The 21,586-nt window shown below is 46.9% G+C and overlaps 1 long non-coding RNA gene across 1 annotated transcript; it reads left to right on the forward strand.

The window, feature by feature from the left end:
* Positions 1-9,789: 9,789 nt before the first annotated feature.
* Positions 9,790-16,575, forward strand: LOC311530665. The gene is made up of 2 exons (XR_014714052.1): positions 9,790-10,152; positions 14,503-16,575. It is a non-coding gene; the product is annotated as an uncharacterized lncRNA (long non-coding RNA).
* The last annotated feature ends 5,011 nt before the right edge of the window (positions 16,576-21,586 follow it).

The following is a 21,586-nucleotide window of genomic DNA, read 5'->3' on the forward strand; positions in this document are numbered from 1 at the left end:
TGTTCCAGGCACAAGCCATTTTTGCTCAGGTCAGAATTCGCTTTACATTGTGAGTGAGATGAACACACTCAGTGTCGTGTGTAGAACTCTTCTGTCAAAGGTACTTACCTGGGATGGGGCAGTGTCCTATTGCCAGTGAATGATTTTAGAAGTGTGTAGCCAGGAATGGGGTAGGTATTCTCTTTAAATCTATATTTCCTTCTATGAAGGAGAAGAGAAAGTGCCGACTGTCACAGCAGGGATCAAAGAAAACCTTTGGGTTCAGCTAGCCCTGCCCCGTTATACCTGCAGCCAATGCCAGGCCTGGAGGGAGGAGAAAAGAAGGGAGCCAGTTCAGCCAGGGGATGACTGGTGAGGGGGCAGGAGCTCCCTGTTTGCCTGCCTGAAGGGACGGAGTAGCGACTTGCCAGCCAACGCAGCCACTGGAGGCAAGTAAGCCAAGGGGAGCCTGCAGATAAGCCCCAACTGTGGGGCAACTGGACTAGTGGGGCTGTGCCCCAAACTAAAGAGACTTTAGAAGGAAGCAGCCTGAGGAAACTGGTTTTGAAGGCCCCCCCGCCCCCCCGACAGGGAGAGAGAGACTCATCTCCCCTGTTTAGGGGTTGAACCACACAGGGCCCTGGGCTGGGACCTGATGGAGGGGGTGTGTGGCCCAGATCCCCCTAAATCCCCTTTGAGCAACAAACTAGCCACTAGTTCATCTGGCCATTGAAAGCTCTATCACACCTTGCTTTTAAAGATTGGGGCTGTGGTGGGAAACTGCACATGAGTAACCTTATCTGCCTTTTAGCTAGTATTTGTTTCTTTATATACATTACACATGATTAAAATTTCACTCACTAATTTCACCCAGATGGGAGAGCAGAGTAGGGTTAGTGATTAAAATTTAGGGTCATTGGATCAAGATATTCCTGAGATACAGCTTGTTCCAAAACACAAAACAGAATGACAACAAAATGAAATAAAAACACAGTATTTCATGAAATTCATAGATTCTATCCACCCTGGACACAAATCTCAGACTGAAATGTAAACCTGTGGGTAACATTCACCTCCACCAAAGTTTCTTTATAATTATAATTATTTATTGTTTCGTCTGAAGAAATGTCAGTGGTGATATGGGGGTAAGTGGCAGAGGAAGTTGGGGGGGGGGGGGCTTGGCACGGGTGGGCTGTCAACCCCAAATTCTCCGTAGGTCTTTCTGTTATTTTCTTGTCACAGTATTGTATCAGCTGTAAAATGTAGATGAGAACTACAAATGTCTAAGTGATCATTAACTCTTACAACAAGTCTCTTTCCATTTAAAATACTAGGAAATTAAATAGCAAAACAAACAAACAAGCAAAAGCCCCAGGCAAACAAAGAAACCCACAACTTTGTTAAAGGAGAGTTCGGGTTGCTCATTGACATCAAAAGTTCAAGTTCATCAAAACTAAAATTTCTGAAAACCAGGAAATAAAGAGTTAATGTAAATGGCAACACAGCCTCAGCTCTGCCCTCTTTGCAGGATGACCCAGAACCCCCATCCTGCACGCTGGCACTCTGCCTTTGCAGATGGTGCAGAGCACTCAGGGAATAGGGCACATGACAACTGTAACACAGACTCAAACACTTTCTTCTTGCTAAAGTACAACTTGATTTTGGTGAGCTTTACTGGCCAGGAGCTACCTACGTCTGTTCTATGCTCAAACACTGAGTCTGTTCCCATGTGTGTCGAATTTTATAATCCTTCCTGCCCTTTTACAACCCTTTCTCACAAGATTGCATTCAACACTGTACTTTCACTTCTCATTCAACACACAGACAGCTCTCCTCTCCCACCACCCTGCTGACAAGCCCCATGGCAAGAAGATCCCCTGGGTCCTGCTGCTGACTGAACCTCCCTAACTCAGTGCTGGAATGATGCATACTGGATCCCTCAAGGTACATGTGCAGCTCTGTCCTTTGATAACAGACATGGGGGCTTCAAACCCAGATCTCACATCACAGTCACAGCTCTGAGACGCTCCTCAAACTAATCCCCAGCTCTCCGCATATCACAATCACAGCTTGTCATAAATATAAAGGGAAGGGTAACCACCTTCCTGTTTCCAATACTATAAAATCCCTCCTGGCCAGAGGCAACATCCTGTTACCTGTAAAGGGTTAAGAAGCTCAGCTAACCTGGCTGGCACCTGACCCAAAGGACCAATAAGGGGACAAGATACTTTCAAATCTTGGGGGAAGGCTTTTGTTTGCGCTTTTAGTTTATGTGTTGTTCTCTCTTGGGACTGAGAGAGGCCAGACAGAAATCCATCTTCTCCAACCCATCCTAATCCAAGTCTCCAATATTGCAACCAGTATAGATAAGCCATGCAAGGCGGATTAGTTTATCTTTTGTTTTATGTGAATTTTCCCTGCGTTAAGAGGGAGGTTTATTCCTGTTTTCCGTAACTTTAAGGTTTTGCCCAGAGGGGGATCCTCTGTGTTTTGAATCTGAATACCCTGTAAAGTACTTTCCATCCTGATTTTACAGAGATGATTTTTACCTTTCTTTTTTTTTATTTAATAAAATCCTTCTTTTAAGAACCTGACTGATGTTTCCATTGTTCCAAGACCCAGGGGTTTGGGTCTTTGATCATTTTGTAACCAATTGGTTAGGATGTTATTCTCAAGCCTCCCCAGGAAAGGGTGTGTGTAGGGCTTGGGGGGATATTTTCGGGGAAGACGTCTCCAAGTGGTCTCTTCCCTGATTCTTTGTTAAATCGCTGGGAGGTGGCAGCGTACCAGGTTTTAACCTAAGCTGGTAGAAATAAGCTTAGGGGGTCTTTCGTGTGGGTCCCCACATCTGTACCCTAGAGTTCAGAGTGGGGAAGGATCCCTGACACAGCTCACTTAAGTTACTCCAACTGATTTCTTCACCATTCAGTACAGCTACACCTAACACATTGAATGCAGCTGGGGTGCATGCAGATAATTCTCAGTGACTATTCCCAACTCCAGCGGGCAGGGTGAAGGTTGCACTGGCATGGACCTTAACTCTCTATTTCCTGGTTTTCAGTAGAAAGCGTTTTGATGAACTTGAGATTGTGGCAGGGCCTGAGCTGTCACTGGGAAACCTTAACTCTGTTAACAAAGGTTTGTTGGCTGGGTGGTTAGTGTTTTCATCACTCAATTTATTATAGCCCACAAGAAGAGCAGGAAGAAGGGGCACTTCAAAATCTTTGCTGGAGTCAGATAACTTGGGACCCTGAAAGCTGGAGACTGCTGGTACAGACACTTCCAACTCAGTGGGACTGTGGCTGTTTCTTTAAGAGAGGACTCGAATCTCCCCACATGACAGGAGTAGAAATTGCTGCCACTTTCCAGCTTCTATCTACCTCTGCACATGCTGCAAGAGGAGAGTGTGTTTATCAGTTTGGTACAAAAACCGATTTCCTTAAAGAAGCGTAAGGAAAAGCGATGAGAACATGCTGCTGCTATTTTATAGCCAGAATGAATTGATAAACTGAAATAGTGTTTTAAATGGTAACGATCTCAATAAAACCAATGAGGTCAGATCACACCTGTCATAAATATAAAGGCAAGGGTACCCATCCTTCTGTATACAGAACTATAAAATCCCTCCTGGCCAGAGGCAAATCCCTTTCACCTGTAAAGGGTTAAGAAGCTAAGATAACCTTGCTAGCACATGACCAATGAGGAGACAAGATACTTTCAAAGCTGGGGGGGGGGGGACAAAGGGTCTGTCTGTCTGTGTGATGCTTTTGGGGGGAACAGATCAGGAATGCAGCTCAGAACTCCTGTAAAAAGTTAGTAAGTAATCTAGCTAGAAATGGATTAGATTTCCTTTTGTTCAATGGCCGGTAAAATAGGCTGTGCTGAATGGAATGTATATTCCTGTTTTTGTGTCTTTCTGTAACTTAAGGTTTTGCCCAGCGGGATTCTCTATGTTTTGAATCTGATTACCTGTAAGGTATTTACCATTCTGATTTTACAGAGGTGATTCTTTTACCTTTTCTTTAATTAAAAAATTCTTCTTTTAAGAACCTGATTCCTTTTTCATTGTTCTTAAGATCCAAGGGTTTGGGTCTGTGTTCACCTGTACAAATTGGTGAGGACTTTTATCAAGCCTTCCCCAGGAAAGGGGGTGTAGGGCCTGGGGGGATATCTGGGGGGGAAGACATCTGCAAGTGGGCTCTTTCTCTGTTCTTTGTTTAACATGCTTGGTGGTGGCATCATAGTGTTCAAGGACAAGGCAAAGATTGTACCTTGGGGAAGTTTTTAACCTAAGCTGGTAAGAATAAGCTTAGGGGGTCTTTCATGCAGGTCCCCACAACTGTACCCTAGAGTTCAGAGTGGGGAAGGAACCTTGACAACACCCGCATGGGTGTTGCATTGCATAGGCTGGGGAAGGCTGTGCCTACCCAAATAGCCTTGTGTGGCCCTGCCCATGCTCCTCCTCAAAGCCCTGCTTGCCCTTCCTTCTTGGCCCCAGCCCAGGCAGGCTACTCCTCTTCAGGGAAGCAGCATGCTAGGGAGGGGGCTAGGGCGGCCAGGACTTGGCGTAGCTGGGGCTGCCCAGTGCTGGGGGGCCTCAGGCACTGAGGCCATGCCGCCTGCTGCTTGGGGGAGGGAGGGGAACGGAGGTGCTGAGGTGGCCTGTCCTGTGCGTGGGGTGGCCGGGGGTGGTGGTGGTGGTGGTTGCATGCCACCCACCCTGTGCTGGGGACCTGGGGGGGGGGCACGCACTACCTGCCCACCCTGTGCTGCGGGGTTGGGGAGCACATGCTGCCTGCCCTCCCTGTGCTCTGGGTTGGGGGGGCTGGCAGACATGGAAAGGGGGGCTTCGGCAGGGGAAGGGGGTGGGTCCTAGGGGAAGGGGAGTGGGGCTGGCCGGAAGGGGGGTGAAGAGGGGCAGGGGGCTCTGAGAGCCAGAGGGCACTGAGGGGTTAACAGCGATGTGTGAGGGGGCAGGAGGGTGGTGAACAGGGAAGCACAGGCAGGATGGGGCCATGGAGATGTGGGGCTGCTGAAGATATGCTGAGGGACTACTCAGAAATCAGGGGGTGGGGGAGAATTCTGGGGCTCAGGGGAACAGAGCTGGAATAGAGGGAAACTCTCAGTGGCGGGATAAAGAGAAGGAAAGGGTGGGATGTGTGGAGAGGGGCTGTGGGGAGGCTCGAGGGAGAATATGAGAGCAAGCTGAGACTAGCTGGAGAAGGGAGAGCCAGAGGGTAGGAGAAGGGAGGGGGATGGTGAGAGATAAAATAGCAGCTCCCTCAGCCCTTGGGGTAGGAGAGGGGCAGGGGGGAATCTTTTCCCCTAGAAATGGTCAAACAAGCAGGGGGGGAAGTGATAAGTGGCTCATCTGCAAACGAATAAAGAATTAGCCCCAGGCTTTTGGGGCTTTCCTTGGTCCAGATGTTGCTTCCCTTTTGGAGATTTCACAAGCTTCATAAGAAGTTCCAATTCATCTTTCAAATTCAAATATGTCTGACATTGATGCTAAGACATAATTATTTCTGACTTCTGACTCAAGCCTATCTGCACCCACATTTTGGTGAAACGAAATTTTGCCCAACTCCATGCTTGCCACCCCTTCTCGTCTTTCCCCCTGCCCGCCCACAGATCTGTTACTGTTCAGGTTCAGTTTGGATGAGCTATTGCCAGCAGGAGATTGAGTTTGTGTGTGTGTGTGTGTCCCTGGGGAAAAAAAAATGGGGGGGGGGGTGAGACAGCCTGGATTTGTGCTAGACATGGCCCACCTTGATTACCATGCACATTGTAGGGAGAGTGGTCACTTTGGATGAGCTATAACCAGCAGGAGAGTGAGTTTGTGTGTGTGGTTTTTGGGAGGGGGGTGAGAGAACCTGGATTTGTGCAGGAAATGGCCCAACTTGATTATCATGCACATTGTGTAGAGAGTTGTCACTTTGGATGGGCTATTACCAGCAGGAGAGTGAATTTGGAGGGGGGGGGGGTGGAGGGTGAGAAAACCTGGATTTGTGCTGGAAATGGCCCAACTTGATTAGCATGCACATTGTAGGGAGAGTGGTCACTTTGGATGAGCTATTACAAGCAGGATAGTGAGTTTGTGTGTGTGGTTTTTGGGAGGGGGGGTGAGAGAACCTGGATTTGTGCAGGAAATGGCCCAACTTGATTATCATGCACATTGTGTAGAGAGTTGTCACTTTGGATGGGCTATTACCAGCAGGAGAGTGAATTTGAGTGTGGGGGGGTGGAGGGTGAGAAAACCTGGATTTGTGCTGGAAATGGCCCAACTTGATGATCACTTTAGATAAGCTATTACCAGCAGGACAGTGGGGTGGGAGGAGGTGTTGTTTCATATTCTCTGTGTGTATATAAAGTCTGCTGCAGTTTCCACGGTATGCATCCGATGAAGTGAGCTGTAGCTCACGAAAGCTCATGCTCAAATAAATTGGTTAGTCTCTAAGGTGCCACAAGTCCTCCTTTTCTTTTTGCGAATACAGACTAACACGGCTGTTGCTCTGAAACAGTTGATTGCTCCCATTGTGGGAAAATCACCAGCCCATTGTGTATTTTGTTTTCATCTCTCAAAATGAAAATAAGATGACCGTAATTTTTTTTAAATGATGAGCTTAAAAAATGCGAAATCTTAATTTTAACTGGACACACACACACACTTTTTCTTTCAGTTCAGTGCAGGTTCAATCAGTAAAACAAAATTATGCTTCAGGTTCAGCTCCAGTTCCAGTACGAAATCCCGGTTTGAACTAGTTCTCCGGTTCCAGTGTGAGACCAGATGGGCAAATGAGATCAGCATCGGAGCCAAAGGGAGTTGGCGGCAGCTTCCCTGGGCCCAGGGCAGGGAATCGCAGCCAGCTCCGCTGGGAGCAGCCTGGGGCCAAACCCTCCCCCTGCAGCCAGGATGGCACCGGGGGGGCACCTCTCCCTGGGGGCATGGGCAGGTCTCTCTTACCTTCCCTCCAAGCGGTGCCCTCCCCGGGAGCAGGGGCTGGAGCCCGGGATGGGGGGTCCTGGCCAGGCTGGGGTCTCTGCACCGGGAGAGGCTCCTGGGAGCAGCGGGAATCTTACTGCTGGAAATTCCCCTCTCCCGGCTGCAGCCAGGGCCCCGGGGTCCCCAGCAGCAGCCGCCGGGGCTCGGGGATCTTGCAAGGAGCGTGGCCCCCCCACAGCGCCCCAGAGTCACTGCAGCGAGAGCGATTCACTTCCTGCTGCTGGACTGGGTGACCCCAGCGATCACTGCAGCCCCCAGGGACAGTCAGGTCGATGCTGATCTCATTTGCTGGGAGCCAAAGGGCTCCCTTTGGCTTCTTTGTTATGTAACTGCTTGTTTGGGGGCTTTGGGTGGGGTGGGGAGGCTTCTATTAGGAAGCCTATAATGGCTTCTTTGTACTTGCCCATTCATTTCTTTCAGTAGCCGGTTGCTTTTCTTTAAGAAGCCTGTTGCTTGTTTTGCCATTGAAGTGTGTGGCTTGTTTGGGGCTTGGTGAGTGGGACTGGGCGGTGCCTCCGAAATGGGATTGGCTTGCTTTGGGCTTGCTGGGAAAAGGCAGTGCAGATTTTTTATTTTGTGAGACTTGGCAGCCTTTTCCAGACTGCGCTGTGGGGACAGCTGGGTCAACGACACCTGGGGAGTGGGAGCCGGAAGGGGGCTGAAAAGGGGCAGGGGGAGTGTGGGCCAGAGGGGATTGAGGCATGAAATGGGATGTGTGAGGGGGCAGGAGGGAGGGAACAGGGATGTGGGGCATGGGTTGGGACTGGGGGGCTGTGGGTGCGCTGGAGGGAGGATGAGGCAATTCCTGGGAATCAAGATGCAGGGGGAGAATCATGGGGTGAGTGGGAACAGGGCTGGGAGAGAAAGAAAATGTGAATGAGGGACAGTGAGAAGGGAAGAGGGGGAGAAAGTGGGGGGTGACACTAGGGGGCTGGAGAGAGAGTGACAGAAGAGACTGGCTGGGGGAGGGGGAGAGAGGCTTGTGATAAAGTAGAGGGATGGTGAGAGACACAATGGCAGCTCTCCCAGTCCATGGTACAGGCCAGGGCAGTAAGAGGGGGAGGGGTCTTCCCCACCCAGCAGCCACGGGAGATTTTGTTTTTACTGGAAACGGTCAAAGTGTTGGGGGTGAGGGGTGGCAAAGGACTAACCCCTAAGGGCTCCAAAGCTACAAGGTGAATATCCCCACAGAACTCACCCCCCAACAGACACACTATTGCATTATTTTCTTAGGCCAAAATCATGATTTCTGGGCTCTGGCTTTTGACTGGGACTGTTTGCGGTGACAGGATGGACCAGGGTCCCTCTTGGATTTCTGTGCAGGATTCAGGGCTCAGAGTCACCCCCAGAATAGCAGGGGGTGGGTCCAGATGGGCAAATGGGATCAGTATCTGCCTGGCTGTCCCTGCGGCTGCCCAGGGAGCCCAGTGGGGCACAGTCATTAGCTGCTGCCACCAGCAGGATCTCAGTATTACTTAGGGAGAAGAGGCTGGTGTCTGCCTCTCTCTGGCCTGAAGAAGATCTCTGTGTAGCTCATACACGTATCTCTTTCACCAGCAGAAGTTGGTCCAATAAAAGCTCTTACCTCACCCACCTTGTCTCTCTCTGCTCATGGTATTAGAGCTCTGGAGTTGGTTTCCCTGGGGCAGATGCAGCTCCCTGCAATGTGATCTGGGAACCTGAGCAGCTGCTGCTCCCCCAGTGAAGTCTGTGCTGGGGAAAGACCTTCATTATAGCTTCCTCCGTGCCCAGCCCAGCTGGGGACTTTCTCTGGTGGCTAGAATGAGACCCCTGAGGCAGCCCTGGGCTCTGCTGACTCCAACTCCTGAGCTGAGACTCCAGATGATGGGACAGACCTGGGGGAAAGTGCTGGGGACTAGCAGGAAAGTGACTGCACAAAAGCCCCCTTTAAGGGACCCGCTGGTGAGTTTGTACAAGAGGGGAGAAAGCAGTGCTTAATGTGTGCCAGGGCTTGCCAGAGCTGAGCCCCAGCACCTCTGGGCTTGCCATGTCAGTTATGAAAGTAAAAAAATTGCTTGAGCCCCAGCACCTCTTTCATTACAGATAAAGCACTGGGAGAAAAGGGAAGGAGACTGAAAGGGGCAGCAGGAACAATAAGTGGAAAAAGAGATTCCCAGGTCCCAACCCTACCTAGATCCATTTGCTGCCCCACCCTGGGAAGATTGACTGTCCTGGGAACAAAGTGAGGACCAGAGAGCAGAAGCCAGTTCGTGTCTCTGCTGAGTCACTGCGGGAGGGATGCGCTGCCCTCAAGGACAGTGTCAGGGGAATTCCCCAAAGTGGCTCTTTTGATCCTACTCTTTTCTAGCATTTGCTTCAGAGACTCTTTTCCTGGGAGGGTTTAAAATTCCCACTCTAGCAGTTCAAGTGCAGAAGGTGGAGGCCGACAAGGATTATAAAAATTAATACTGGCCGCTCCAGGCTTGTATTACGCTCCCAAGTTCACTGCTTTTCTCTGACCTTGGATGGGTCGATGCTGCCACCACCCAAGTGCAAAAAACCCCTTTGAGAACCCAGGAAGGCGCACTTGGGAATTCCTTCCTGTAGGGTACCCTCAACCCCTTTCACCCCCGCCCCCTGGGGAAGAGCTGAGAAAGAAAACAAAGGAAATTAGCTGTTGCCACCAGCTAATTAAACAACACATGCACAAACCTTTTAGGACACAAAAATCCAATCCTGTTCTTAAAAAAAGGTAAATTTTATTAAAAACAAAAAGAAAGAAAGAAAATACATTTGGAACTTAGGCTTTTTGCTAGATTTAAAAAAAAAACAATCAATTACAAGGATTAAGCACCAAGATAGCTCTCTTGAGGTCCAGCTTAAAGGTTACAAGCAAAACAAAAGCACCTGGGGTTAGCACAGAGGAGTCCACAAGCCATAAAGAAATAAAAGAGATAAACCTAATTGCATCTTCCTAGACATTTCCTGATCTACTTACATATCTGGGGTTTCAGATGAGTAGTTTCTAGGTATGAGCTGATAATTTTTTCATACCTGGCCCAAAGCTTTTACAGCATAGTTCCAGCCCTGTTTCTGCTTCTCCGGAGAAGAACAACAGACAGACAAAGGGGAAGTTTTTTCCAATTTTAAAAAGTTCTGGCCTTCCCATTGGCTCTTTTGGTCAGGTGCCCACTCCCTTCCTTTTCCCTGTGCAGGGAGACTTTGTTAACCCTTTACAGGAAAAGCAAGTAGAGAACAACTACTAAGAAAAATGTTATCTGGCTGGCTGGGTGTCCATAAAAGGGAGCTTCCCCCCACCCCTTTCATTTATCACCCCCTACCACCACCACCACCAAATCACAGATGGTGCTGGCCAGCCTGGTTTAGGTCGGGTCCACACAGTCTGGGATTTTTTCCTGGAGGTTTAGGAAACAGAATTAATAAGATACATGCACCTCTAATTTTACTACTAATCACATAAAGACCTAAACTGTATTTTTCACATTTCAAGGACTACACTGACTTAGAATACAGGGACATTTTTACCTGGCTGATTCTGGGAAACCTTCCCAGGAGAGTGCATCAGCCTCTTTGTTAGAGGTGCCTGAAAAGTGTTGTATTTTCAAATCAAAGTCTTGGAGATCTAAACTCCACTGGATAAGTTTTTTGTTCCTCTCTTTGACTGTGTGAAGCCACTTCAGTGCAGCATGGTCAGTCTGCGGGTGGAACCGCCATCCCCAAATGTCTGGGCGTAGCTTCTCCAGAGCGTACCCGATGGCGTAACATTCTTTGTCTGAGACTGACCAGTGGCTTTCCCGCTCAGAAAGTGTTTTGCTGAGAAACACGACAGGATGGAATTGTTGATCTGGTCCTTCCTGCATTAAAACTGCTCCTACACCACACTTGGACGCATCTGTGGTTATGACGAATGGTTGGTTGAAGTCCGGGGCCCTTAGTACAGGGTCAGACGTAAGGGCCGCCTTAAGCTGGTTAAAGGCTTTCTGACACTTCTCAGTCCACTGAACTGCATTTGGCTGTTTTTTCCTGGTTAGGTATGTCAGTGGGGTGGCAATTTGGCTGTAGTGTGGTACAAATCATCGGTAATATCTGGCCAAGCCCAAGAAGCATTGGACCTGCTTCTTTGACTTAGGGACAGGCGAATTTTGGATAGCATTTACTTTAGCCTGTAGGGGGTTGATAGTTCTTTGACCCACCTGGTGTCCAAGGTACGTTACCCTGTTTAGGCCTATTTGACATTTTTTGGCCTTAACGGTTAATCCTGCCTCCCTTATGCGCTGGAAGACAGCTTGGAGATGTACCAGGTGTTCTGCCCATGAATCTGAGAAGATAGCTACATCATCAAGGCAGGCGACTGCAAATTCCCCAAATCCAGCCAGAAGGTTATCTACCAGTGTCTGGAAGGTGGTGGATGCATTTCGCAGTCCGAAAGGGAGCACATTAAATTCATACAGCCCTATATGTGTGATGAAGACTGACCTTGGCTGGGTCTAATCAGGGAGTGAAATGGACGAAAGCCCCTTCTGAAACATCCCCAATTTCCTTTCTCTCTCTGACAGGCTGAATATTAACAATTGTTTCCCTCCAGATTGTCCAGTCTTCCAGAGGATGGGGCAGGGAAATGGCTGTGGTGGAGCCAGCTCAGGTAGGGGATATTGCTGACACCTGGTGTGTGTCAGCAAGGCCATCAGTGTGCACAGGTCCTGAAAACTCCTAGTGAGGGCATGACAATTCCCCTCACCTCTCCAGACATCTGTCTCTCCCCAGGGGGCTCAGCAACCGTGTTCCCGTCCTCTTGGATTCCATGTTCCCCCAGCACAGTATGGGGATAGGTTCAATTCATGGAATGTCCTTTGTGACAAATACTCTACCAATCCTCCATGCACCCTGATCTTTTCTCATTTCAGTCCCTGAGCAGGATTTCCCATTCCCAAACCTGACCCAATCACCCGGCTGGAATGAGGGGAAGAGCCATGGGTACCTGATCTCCTGGCCTTCCAGGAAAGGGTGATTCTGAGAGGTACCCACATAGGTAAGGATGTAGGCATATTCCAATATTTGTGATTCTATTCATAAGAAATTGTAAACCTGCAATATTGATTTATAATACATAATTGTAAACCTGCAATATTGATTTTCATAAGAAATTGTAAACCTGCAATATTGATTTATAATATTTATTAAATCTGTATTTATAATTCTTCTATTTGACATAATTGTAAATCTGCAATATTGATTTACAATCCTGTATTAAAGCTTGCAAACCGTACCTTGCAAACTGCTCAATTGGCTTTGCTTTCTCTAAATTGATACTTTCTCTCACTTGTTATGGCGCTTGTAAAACTAAACTGCTCAATTGCGCTCTGAATTGATACTTTCTCACTTGTTATTAAGATTGCCGCTTGTAAGACTAAACTGCTCAATTTGACCCTGAATTGATACTTTCTCACTTGTTATTAAGATTGACGCTTGTAAGACTAAACGGCTTAATTGACTCTGCTTTCTCTTTCCATTGATTGTAATGGAGATTGACATGCTTCTTAACTAACTTCACTTTATGTTCAATTGGCTCTACTTTGCAAACAGACACTTTGTAATGGAGATTGACATGCTTGTTTGTAACACCCATGAAGAACCGCGAATTGGAGCTGGCGCTCATAGAAATGTCACATAGAGACTCCCACCTTCTATAGTTTGGATCAGGAATGTTAAAAAACGGGGAGTCTCAAATAAATAACACCTTTGTATAACAAAAGAAAGGCAATACCGAAGGAATGTCAAGAGACAGGGAGTCTCAAATAAAATAACAACACTCGGTGAAATAAGAAATGTGTTTTTTATTAAAGTAAGGAATGTATGTGAATGAATGGTGGGTTTTGAATAAACAGGGAAGTGCCAGCCTAGGAATTTAACATCGATTGGCCGAAGAAGACGCCAGGTGGAGACAACCAGAGAACCCCACCGGAGGGCAAACTGGGATCCACCCGACCAATTCAAAGGATGAAGAAAGCTGATGAGCACCTGACAGCCGTCCTGGAGCAGTCATGACTAACGATATGACAAAGCAAATTCCACGGACTGGCATAGGAAGAAAGTCCTATAAAAATGGACACTAAGGGCTGAGAACTTGGAGTCTCCAGTTCTGCCACTACCCTTCAGGAGCATCGGATGCGCATCTGACACAGACTCCGCTCCACTCTCGTGTACAGGTTACCTGGCCAGTACCCTGTCACGAGCAACCTCTAGGCTGGTAACTATAAACCCCTATGCAGAACTGGTATGAATGAATGAATGAATGAATGAATGAATGAATATATATATATAATTAAGTAAGGAATAAGTAACGATAGGACAGTGTGAGTTTTATATTTCTTTATTATATTTACAATAAATGTGGCATTTTGCCTTTTCCCTTTAATAAGATCCTGCTGGTTTTCATTTTATTGGTACAACAAGGAGTCAGTGAAATGGACAGAGAAACCACCTGGCAAATGAGGGAAAATGTTGAGAATCCCAAAAACGTGGTGTGAGCAAATGCCTCAGTCCTGCCTCATCTCACCCAATGCAGGGCTGTAGTCAATATATATCATTCATGGCTTTCCAATCGTCCTGTAAGCTGCAGGAGTTTCCTTCCCTGTGAGTGTTCGGATGGGATGTGGAGGCACAATACAGTTGTTCAGTCTTTGAAACTTTATTGTGTTGGGTTTTCCCTTTGTGATATTCCTTTTCCTCCCCAGCACAGACATTTACTCCTGCCTGAATTGTCTCTCTGTCTCCCAGCAGGTGATGAGAGAGTGAGTGAGAACGAGGAGCAGAATCAACATCAGGAAGTTCCTGGGAAAGTGGAACCACAGGGGACCTTTGTGAGAAGAGCTGAAGGGAATTTCTCACAGTGCTTGGAAAAAGGAAAAACCTGTGGAAATTGGCATGCGTCAGAGAGGCTGCTCGGAAACCACCCCAGGAAGAAGGTGGCTGAATCTCTCAAATATGCGGGAGGATTCAAGGATCCTGAGGAAACCACAGTCCAGCAGACAAATCACAATAAAGAGAAACCCAATCAATGCCTCGAATGGGGGAAACGATTCATTCTGAGATCACACCTTAATACACATCAGACAATCCATAAAGGAGATAAACCCCATAATGCAGGTGTGACACAGCACCCCATATTCATCATAATGATATCATAATGATATGATTATGACATAATTATGATACATCTTGTACAAAGTGTGTCATGTGAGGGATCTATGGAAAAGTTATGATTTGCTGAGTACGATTATTCTATTTGTATGCATGTACCATTTTGTATCTGAAGTTATGAATATTAATTATGTATCTGTATTTCAACTGTGCTTACTCTGGGTAACACACACAACTAGCCTCTCAGGTATAACAGTGAAGAAGCTAGAAAGTGCTAATAGCCCATCAGCAAAGACAATGGACCATGGAAAAGGTTTGTCTTCATTGGGGAATGTTTCAGCCAGTCTATGAGTAATGGTTCCTGTGACCCAGCAAGGCATGCAAGGCCATGTGACCAGACCACATGACACTAAATTCCATTTTGGTACCTGTGTTTTTCTGTGAACTGGGCTGGGAACTTAGCTTGAAACAAAAGGTTTCTGCCATATGGAGAGACTATATAAGGTGGGGAGTGACATCATGATTTGTCTTCGCTCCCCCACAATTCAACACCTGAAAGAAGCTCTGGAAGACAAAGGATTGGGAACAGGGGAAGGGAAGCCAAGCTGCAAGGCACATGTTCCTTGTGCCTTAAGAATGTGCAAGCCTGCTTGTATCATCAGACAAGGGGAGATATTGCTAATTCAAATCCTATCTTTCGAGTAATTTAGGCTTAGTTTCCAATTTTGTTTATTTGCTAGGTAATCTGTTTTGATCTGTTTGCTATCACGTATAATCACTTAAAATCTATCTTTCTGTAGTTAATAAACTTGTTTTATAAGAACATAAGAATAGCCATACTAGGTCAGACCAAAGGTCCATCTAGCCAAGTATCCTGTATTCTGACAGTGACCAATGCCAGGTGCCCCAGAGGGAATGAATGGAACAGGTAATCATCAAGCCCTGTCGCCCATTCCCAGCTTCTGGCAAATAGGCTAGGGACACCATCCCTGCCCATGCTGGCTAATAGCCATTGATGGACCTATCCTCCATTAATTTATCTAGTGCTTTTCTGAACCCTGTTATAGTCTTGGCCTTCACAACAGCCTCTGGCAAAGAGTTCCACAGATTGACTGTGCGTTGTATGACGAAATACTTTTTTTTGTTTGTTTTAAACCTGCTGCTTATTAATTTCTTTTGGTGACCCCTAGTTCTTGTGTTATGAGAATAAGTAAACACTTAGAATCATAGAATCATAGAATATCAGGGTTGGAAGGGACCTCAGGAGGTCATCTAGTGTAAATCAATAGAAGATGTTTGGATGTGCCCCTCTCCTATGTCTATAGAGGAGCAGGATCAATGGCCTATGCAAGGGGTGGACAACTGGGTGTACTGTGTATAAGGTGTTTTGCTGGGAATGTACATATTACTGGGGGCACAATTACACCAGCTCATAACCAAACTACACACATCTACATTCTGCTATATGGACTTTGGTGCACGAATGGATCTGTGAATCTTATTGCTGTAAATAAGCCAGTGCCTACTGCCTGATTCCATACCAAGTGGTCAAGCTGGTTTGGACAATATCCCATTTCTCTGTGAACATTCAATGGACTTATGATATGGACAAAAGCAAGCAAAACCTGCAGGGGCAGCTTGTTGCAACTGCCAGCAACTGGACACATAAGATCGTGACCCCGTTGAAGGAGGAGAGGCAGTGTTTTGGGGGTGTCTCGGATGTTGGACCATACTGCAGTGGTCAGGACTCAGTGTTGCTGTGGATTTTGAATTGTTAACTGTACTTGTGTTACGTTGCATAGGGAGATAACGTATAAGTAATGTAATAAGCCCTCCAAACCCTGCAGTGTACTAGACAACCCGGACCCAACCTTCTCAGGCCCACTCTAATGGGAAGTCTGGAACACTAATTGGAATAGGTGTGGTATGCCCGTATGAGAGAAGGTGCAGGGCACTATACTACACAAGGGGCAGTGGGACAAATGGAATATCGACACTGTTAAGGAAAAGTTAGCACATGTGACTCCATTTTGGTTTGGGGCCCACCATTGTTTAAATGCCAGCACATCATACACCAGGAGGAGTAATCCTTAGATATTGAATCCCTGTGAAAATCCTCCTCCTTGTCTCCAGCCTGCCTTGACTCCCAGTATCTGTTTTTTGTCAGTCTCTAACTCCCTGTCTCTTGGCCTTGATGTGAGGCCTCCCATCCTGATAATAAAAGTTACTGATGCATGGCTTTAGGACCATGCTGTGTAATTAACATACTGGTATAGCACGAGGAATGCACCAAGCAGGGATAGGTGGTAGATAAGACAAGGGTTTGTTTATTGGCTAAGGTTTCCGATGCACGAGGGCAACATGCTTTGCTAAAAAGTATATAACCTTTGTATAATCTGCATTCAGGGTCCCCTCCTGGCTAGCAGGGGGGCACCACGCTCGAGCGTAATAAACTTAGTGTCTTTTGGGAACTCTGCAGTTGTGGACTTTGTTTCTGTGCCTCAGCCTAGATTCGAACTGTGCGTGACCTATCAGGTATAATTCGCAGCACTGGTGTGCGTGTCCTATCAGGTATAATTCGCAGCATTTGTGTGCGTGTCCTACCAGGTGTAATTCGTAGCACTTGTGTGCGTGTCCTACCAGGTGTAATTCGTTGCACTTGTGTGCGTGTCCTACCAGGTGTAATTCGTAGCACTTGTGTGCGTGTCCTACCAGGTGTAATTCGTAGCACTTGTGTGCGTGTCCTACCAGGTGTAATTCGTAGCACTTGTGTGTGTGTCCTACCAGGTGTAATTTGTAGCACTTGTGTGTGTGTCCTACCAGGTGTAATTCGTAACAACACCTTCCATCTTGATGCCATGCCCTATCAGGAAATGTGTCGCCATATGTCCTATGCTTTTCCAGGGATACCTGGGCAGGAGGATCCCAAAAGAAAAAGAAAAAAAAGGGGTGGAGTGTTAGGATATAGATATTCAGGCCTGTCTGCAAAGGCCTGTACTTTAAGAATTTAGGTGTATTCTTATCGCTTGGCTAGTTCTAGAGGTATAAAAGAAAGAAATCACTGTCTGCCGGTGTAAGGGCCTTCTCTTACTGTGACAGTTTGTGGCCCTGTGCTTAGGCTCAGGCCTTTGGCTAAGCAGCAGAGGCAGCCATAAGCTGAGAAGCGAACAGTCACATCCTCACATTCCAAACTAGTCACATTGAAATAAGGTGCTATTGGGCTGTTAGGCACTATCAGGACAGGATTGTATTCCTATCACCTCCAGAGAAAGGGAAGTGCCTAGAAAATGTAAAAGGAAACTTAGTTTGATAGCATCCTGTCTGGCAAGAACTCACTTATCAATAGCTGGGATGTGAAACCCTCACTTCTGTATTGTCTTGTCATTATAGTTTCAACTTTGCTATTGTTTGTCTGTATAATCTCTGTCTGGTTCTGTGATTGTTCCTGTCTTCTGTATAATTAATTTTGCTGGGTGTAAACTAATTAAGGTGGTGGGATATAATTGGTTATATAATCATGTTACAATATGTTAGGATTGGTTAGTTAAATTTCAGGAAAATGATTGGTTAAGGTATAGCTAAGCAGAACTCAAGTTTTACTATATAATCTGTAGTCAATGAGGAAGTGAGTGGGTGGGGGTGGACGTGGGCATGGGCATGTGGCTAAGGGGGATGGGAATAGGGAATGGGGGTAAGAAAATTGGAATCATGTTTTGCTAAAGGGGGAAATGGGAACAGGGAATGGGAGTAAGGAAGTTGGAATCATGTTTGGCTAAGGGTAGGAATGGGAACAGGGACACAGGTGTAAGGCTCTGTGGTGTCAGAGTTGGGAAGGAGGATACTAAGGAAGGAAACTGGAATCATGCTTGCTGGAAGTTCACCCCAATAAACTTTGAATTGTTTGCACCTTTGGACTTCGGGTATTGTTGCTCTCTGTTCATGCGAGAAGGACCAGGGAAGTAAGTGGGTGAAGGAGTAAGCCCCCTAACACCCCTGCTCAAAAGCAGGACCCATCCCCAATTAAATCATCCCAGCCAGGGCTTTGTCAAGCCTGACCTTAAAAACTTCTAAGGAAGGAGATTCCACCACCTCCCTAGCCAACGCATTCCAGTGTTTCACCACCCTCTTAGTGAAAAAGTTTTTCCTAATATCCAACCTAAACCTCCCCCACTGCAATTTGAGACCATTACTCCTTGTCCTGTCCTCTTCCACCACTAAGAATAGTCTAGAACCATCCTCTCTGGAACCACCTCTCAAGTAGTTGAAAGCAGCTATCAAATCCCCCCTCATTCTTCTCTTCCGCAGACTAAACAATCCCAGTTCCCTCAGCCTCTCCTCATAACTCATGTGTTCCAGACCCCTAATAATTTTTGTTGCCCTTCGCTGGACTCTTTCCAATTTATCCACATCCTTCTTGTAGTGTGGGGCTCAAAACTGGACACAGTACTCCAGATGAGCCCTCACCAATGTCGAATAGAGGGGGACAATCACGTCCCTCGATCTGCTCGCTATGCCCCTACTTATACATCCCAAAATGCCATTGGCCTTCTTGGCAACAAGGGCACACTGCTGACTCATATCCAGCTTCTCGTCCACTGTCACCCCTAGGTCCTTTTCCGCAGAACTGCTGCCTAGCCATTCGGTCCCTAGTCTGTAGCGGTGCATTGGGTTCTTCCGTCCTAAGTGCAGGACCCTGCACTTATCCTTATTGAACCTCATCAGATTTCTTTTGGCCCAATCCTCCAATTTGTCTAGGTCCCTCTGTATCCTATCCCTGCCCTCCAGGGTATCTACCACTCCTCCTAGTTTAGTATCATCCGCAAATTTGCTGAGAGTGCAATCCACACCATCCTCCTGATCATTTATGAAGATATTGAACAAAACCGGCCCCCGGACCGACCCCTGGGGCACTCCACTTGACACCGGCTGCCAACTAGACATGGAGCCATTGATCACCACCCGTTGAGCCCGACAATCTAGCCAACTTTCTACCCACCTTATACTGCATTCATCCAGCCCGTACTTCTTTAACTTGCTGACAAGAATACCGTGGGAGACTGTGTCAAAAGCTTTGCTAAAGTCAAGCAACAATACATCCACTGCTTTCCCTTCATCCACAGAACCAGTAATCTCATCATAGAAGGCAATTAGATTAGTCAGGCATGACCTTCCCTTGGTGAATCCATGGAATAAAGTCCTTATTTACTTTCTCCACACCAGTCCTGATTTTATAGACCTCTATTGTATCCCCCTTAATTGTCTCTTTCCCAAGCTGAAAAGTCCCAGTCTTATTAATTTCTCCTCATATGGAAGCTGTTCCATACCCCTAGTCATGTTTATTGCCATTTTCTGAAGCTTTTCCAATTCCAATATATCTTTTTTGAGATGGGGCGACCACATCTGCGCACAGTATTCAAGATATGGGCATACCATGGATTTATATAGAGGCAATATGATATTTTGTGTCTTTTTATCTATCCCTTTCTTAATGATTCCCAACATTCTGTTTGATTTTTTGACTGCCACTGCACATTGAGTGGATGTTTTCAGAGAACTATCCACAATGACTCCAAGAATTATTTCTTGAGTGGTAACAGCTAATTTAGACCCCTAAAAAGTATGGCTCTGGTTTGGGAATCCCCCTCACATTCTCAGCCATGAAGACTGATGCAAAGAATTCATTTAGTTTCTCCGCAATGGCCTCATCATCCTTGAGTGCTCCTTTAGCATCTTGATTGCCCAATGGCCCCACTGGTTGTTTAGCAGGTTTCCTGCTTCGGATGTCCTTAAAAATTTTTTTGCTCTTAGTTTTTGACTCTTTGGCTGGCTGTTCTTCAAATTCTTTTTTGGCCTTTCTAATTATGTTTTTATGCTTCGTTTGTCAGAGTTTATGCTCTTTTCTATTCTCCTCATTAGGATTTAACTTCCACTTTTTAAAGGATGCCTTTTTGCCTTTCACTGCTTCTTTTACTTTGTTGTTTAGCCACAAGTGACACTTTTCTGGTTCTCTTACTATGTTTTTTAATTTGGGGTATACATTTAAGTTGAGCCTCCATTATGGTGTCTTTAAAATGTTTCCATGCAGGTTGCAGGGATTTCACTTTTGGCGCTGTACCTTTTAATTTCTGTTTCACTAACCTCCTCATTTTTGTGTAGTTCCCCTTTCTGAAATTAAATGCTATGGTGTTGGGCTGCTGTAGTGTTTTCCCCACCACAGGGATGTTAAACCTTTACTAGTGTGTCTTTAAGTGAGGTGTTTGGGAAAATCTCTGCTTGGTAAACAAAGGCTGTTGCACATCTTCCCCACATCGAGGGGGGAGAGAATTAATTAATGAGCTTGCATTGTACACATCCTGTGCAGTGCAAGATGGTATAATTCTGGACTCATACTCCAATAGGGGTGCAAGGCTGGGGAGCTGGGAAAATGGAGGTTATCTCCTGTTTGTCCTTGAGTGGCTTAGTTAAAGCACTGAGGTAACTCAGTTAGGTGTGTGGCGTCACCTGCTGTCATGTTGGGTGATAACAGGGCCTGGAGCGGCTGGCTGTGTATCACCAGTAGAGCAGTGTGAGAAAGGACAACTCAGCTGAATTGTTAGGAGGCACAGCAGTTCCAACCACTCCCAGACTACACCCCGGGGAGTGACAACCTCTCACAGCGGGCAATGACCCTAACTCAGGCTGAGCAGAGGGAACCTTTCCCCAGTGTCTTCCCCAGCAACCCTCCCACCCTTAGCCCAGTGCTGCCATGCTCTCCCTGCCAAAGTTACTGACTGGGTGTGGGAGACCTTTCCTTCTCCTGCTGCACCTCCCCCTGGCATTTTTCTGGCTCACTCAGCCTCTCTCCCTGGCAGCCAGGCCCAAATGTGGAGCAGAGGGGGCAGGACAGAGATGCTTCTCACGTTTGAGGGTGGCTACTCTGGTTTGCTGCCTTTGTGTACAGAGCCTGGCTGGGGAAGTGGTGGCTCACCTCCTGTCTCACTGCCTGGACCTGGCTGCCAGGAAGAGGGGGCTGGTTGCAGGACCACAGCCTAGCCTAGTGGTATTGTTTTCACAAGAGCCTCCAGGGTTATAATGTTACCAGGGGGCTCGTTCCAGCTCAGCAAATAGCAGGAGTCAGTTCCAGGAAGGGAAACACCCAGGTGCTGCTACAGGTGGGGCTTGTTTCTGAGCTCGGGAAAGTGAACCTTACCCTGTTACACTGTCCAGAGGGAGCCATGGCTGCAGGGAGCTTTGTGGAAAGTCTCCAGGATGAAGCTACTTGTCCCATCTGTCTGGAGTATTTCACAGAACCTGTCACTCTGGAGTGTGGGCATAATTTCTGCCGAGCCTGCATCAGCCAGTGCTGGGGAGAATCAGACACAGGCATCACCTGCCCTAAGTGCAGACAAGCTGTGCAACAGAGAAACCTCAGGCCAAACAGGCAGCTGACGAATGTCCTAGAAATAGCCAAATGGCTGAGTTTCCAGGCAGCGAAGGGATCAG

The sequence above is a fragment of the Lepidochelys olivacea genome, assembly GCF_965140295.1.
Source record: "Lepidochelys olivacea isolate rLepOli2 genome assembly, chromosome: 14".
In the NCBI taxonomy this organism is placed as follows: domain Eukaryota; kingdom Metazoa; phylum Chordata; order Testudines; family Cheloniidae; genus Lepidochelys; species Lepidochelys olivacea.